The following is a 3,757-nucleotide window of genomic DNA, read 5'->3' as shown; positions in this document are numbered from 1 at the left end:
TGTGTGTGTAATATACATCAAACGGTCAGTGAACTGACTGTAGGTGAGACTACTGTTTGAACATTCATCTCTATTTATTTAATAGCCTGTTTAATGGTTTATTATGTACAGTTCTTGCTTTCTTGCTACCCAGCAGCCTCATTAAATCGACCTTCTGTGACATTATCTGCAACACATATCATAGAGAGGTCAAAGCAGGACATGACGCTTGTGTTAAAAGGGGTTCATTTGCAGCCCTGATGATTAATTTTGATTTAGTACACTAGCTAGCCATGTAAAATGCCTTTAACATCAGGTTATAAAGGAAGAAGACACTACACGAGATCCTCATGGGAACTTTGCCCTAATTCCTGCTGTGCAGTGCAGGAAGCAAAGAAATGAAGCATAGGGGGAAATGCTCTTTGCCATGGTGAATGACTTCTAGTGGATTAGTGCAACTTCAGCACTGATTAAGTCAGCAAGTTTATAGAGCTAGTGGCAACAAGAAACACATTTGATATTAAAAATTAACTTTCATTTAAATTGCATAGAAGCATCGTGGTGATTTTATGTAGCATTTTATTTCCATTAATTTATCTCCACAGATAAAACCCCATGAGCATTATTGTCCGATTAATTATGTTGCCTTCATCCAAAAACAGTTCAGATCCAAAACACAGAGAGCGGCGGTTAAATTTATTTGTATGATAAGTTATTGCTTGTTATTTTGATTCAGCATAATTTTAGAAATTAACCTGATCTGATCTTGGAGCCTATAGCTCTTTTCCAGACTTATTTCCAGTAGTGTTTGATGTTAGCACGTTGCTAAGCTAATAAAATAAATTAGCGACAGAGCCAATATTAAGACTGTGAATCAGTCTTTTCCTATAAATTGACACTTTATGTATGATAATATTGACTGGGAGTAGTTTCTTGTACTAAAGCGCTGCTAAAGATATAGTCAAAGATAGGTCTATCTGTCTATCTGTCTATCTTTAAACCATATGAAACAGAAATCCTGATTTGAACAATTACATAACCTATCCTTTGGAAAAGCCTTTGAGCATCATGCCTTGAAACTGGTATGGAATGGAGCCTACATATCAGTGTTGATTCTGTGCCAAGATGGTGTATCATAAAGATTAAGAAACTCTGAGAAAGACAAATATACCACAAGCTGTACTTTTTATTACAAGTCACAAGCTGATGTGAAGTTGTTATCTGAATCATGATGGAAGAAGTTCATGATGGAAAAGATCTCTCTCACTTTTTAAACTCCAGTGAATTGCCCACCTAGGCAACATTTTAGGCAACATGGGCGTAGTGTTCTCCATCACAAAACTGTTCCAAACAACAAAGAGCCCAAATATATTGCCACATTTTACACAAAATTAAAGGCATAATTGCATGTATTCTGTGTGGAAAAGGCAATCCCAGAATGCATTGCAGCAAGTTTATTGAACAGTCCAAGATGATGGACGGATTGAAATTCCTTTTATATGAATAAAAGGAATTTGATGTACCGTATTGGCCCGAATATAAGATGACCCTGATTATAAGACGGCCCCCCCTTTTTCCAGATGTACCTTTTGTAAAAAGCTTTTTTTAAAGCTTTTTAAAAACTAAATCTTGTTTTTTCTCAGTAAAACACATTTTGTCTTCAATTATTTTCATATTGCATATTTTTCCTATTTTAATTTTTGTTTTGAAAGTATGGTAAAAACTGGTCAAATGTACCAACAATCACATTTAAAAAATATACACTTTTTGATATACCATAAAAAAAAAAACAGGTAGCCCATCTGAATTAGGACATTTAGGCTATCCATCTAATAGTAGCCTACCAAAATCTTATTAACAGTAGAAGTAGAGTTGGTCCCATCAGGCTAACGTGACAGTCACGACTTATGCAGCTGTAAGGTTTTCTTTCTCTTTTGTTTTTACTCGCGATCTTTACAACATGCATTACATTACGTATTTCATGGCACACTCGTTTTTTTGCGTATTTGGCACCACCTATTGTTATGGGTGTATTATTGACATATCAAAGTCTAAACCCTTAATATAAGACAACCGTGTTTTTTCAGATGTATTTCCAAGAAAAAAACATTGTCTTATATTCGGGACAATACGGTAATTAAAAGTGAATTATTTCACACAATATGTATGTTTTTGTGCTTATTTGCATATTCAGCTATTAGCATAGCAATATTGCTAACATTAGATTCTACTGTAAACGTGAGTTGATTGTGTGGTTTGTTTAAAAGCACAATTTATGTATGCATAAAAATGACTGTAAACATTAGAGTACTGAGCTGGTAGCTTAGCAATTGCAAACATTATTCGATCACATGGTTGCGTAAGGAGCGCCATTTATATGTGCATGACAATGATTGCTAACATTGCTTAATGGTGGATATTGGGCTGTTAGCTTAGCTAACTTCAAATTTTATCGGAAACAATTATCAAAGCATTCAATTGCATGGCTGTGTAAAAAGGGCAACTTATGTGTGCATGAGAATGATAGTTAACTTTGCTTGATGTTAAAGTATTAAGCTGTTAGCTTGGCAACTTGCTAAAATCAGAATCTATTGGAATCAATTGCGAATGTTAATCGTGTGGTTGCATAAGGAGCGCCGCTTAAATGTGCCCGTGAGAATGACACTCAAGATTACTTAACATTAGAGTATTGAACTTATCTTAGCAATATGCTAACATGAAATTCTATTAGAATCCACCGTGACTGTTAGTCAATTGTTTTGTTGCGTTAAGAGCGCCATTTATGTGTGGATGACAATGACTGGTTACTTTGTTAAAGGGGTCCTATTATGCTTTTTCACTTTTTGAATTTTAGTCAGTGTGTAGTGTGTATGTTTGGGCATAAAAAAGATCTAGATAGTTACAAATCTCAAAGTCCACTCCAAAGGGAGATATTTAGTTTTTTAAAAATCCATTTTCAAGAACTACAGCAAACGGCTCATTTGGACTACAGCGTTTGATTTCCGGGCTTTATGATATCACAAAGCGGCTCATTAGAATTTCATTACAAATAATTCCCGCCTACAGAAATTCGAATGGTTGGAGGGTGGGGAGGGGCGCGGTTGTGGTTAGAACGCTTGGTTGAGAGAGCGCATCAGACGAGACGACGAAGAAGAGCTGCTGTGCTGTAGCCTCAAATTTCTGGCATGTCTAGAACAGCGGTTCTCATTTCCAGTCCTCGCGTACCCCGCTCTATACATTTTGTGTGTTTCTCTTATTGCTTCATACGTTTGTTATATTTGACTGTAAGTGCCCTGCGAAGTGGACATTACCGGATATTCCGCCATGATTCCAGTTTGAAGGGAACATATATGTTCCATACAAAGGGCATTTAAGTGTGCAAGACGTGAATTTAAATTGTATTTATTTACAGAGGTATATTATGTCCCACTTCACGCTTCTCTAGTAAGTTTCGTTTGTGTGTGAACATGCTGCAGGCAGCGGCGCAGCGCCAATCTAAATGAATATTCCGAAGTGAAGTAAACTTCAACGGATTTCTCCTGCTCAGGGAGTAGGGAGCAATGGACACTGTGTAGGGAGCATGTCAATCGGAACACAGTTCATGCACGGAGCTCACTTCTAACGAGATGACCTGAATCGGGTGTGTTAACAAAGAGAGACATGCAAAACATGCAGAGCGGGGATATGTGAGGACTGGAATTGAGAACCGCTGGTCTAGAACAATTCTTACAAATATAACACAACGTAGCTGGGCGCCGCGGACAGATGCCGAACGGCG

This window comes from Sinocyclocheilus grahami, unplaced genomic scaffold, assembly GCF_001515645.1.
Source record: "Sinocyclocheilus grahami isolate Dianchi unplaced genomic scaffold, SAMN03320097.WGS_v1.1 scaffold626.1, whole genome shotgun sequence".
NCBI classification, from domain to species: Eukaryota; Metazoa; Chordata; class Actinopteri; order Cypriniformes; family Cyprinidae; genus Sinocyclocheilus; species Sinocyclocheilus grahami.
The sequence above is the reverse complement of the archived record's forward strand: the minus strand, read 5'-3'. Positions refer to the sequence as shown.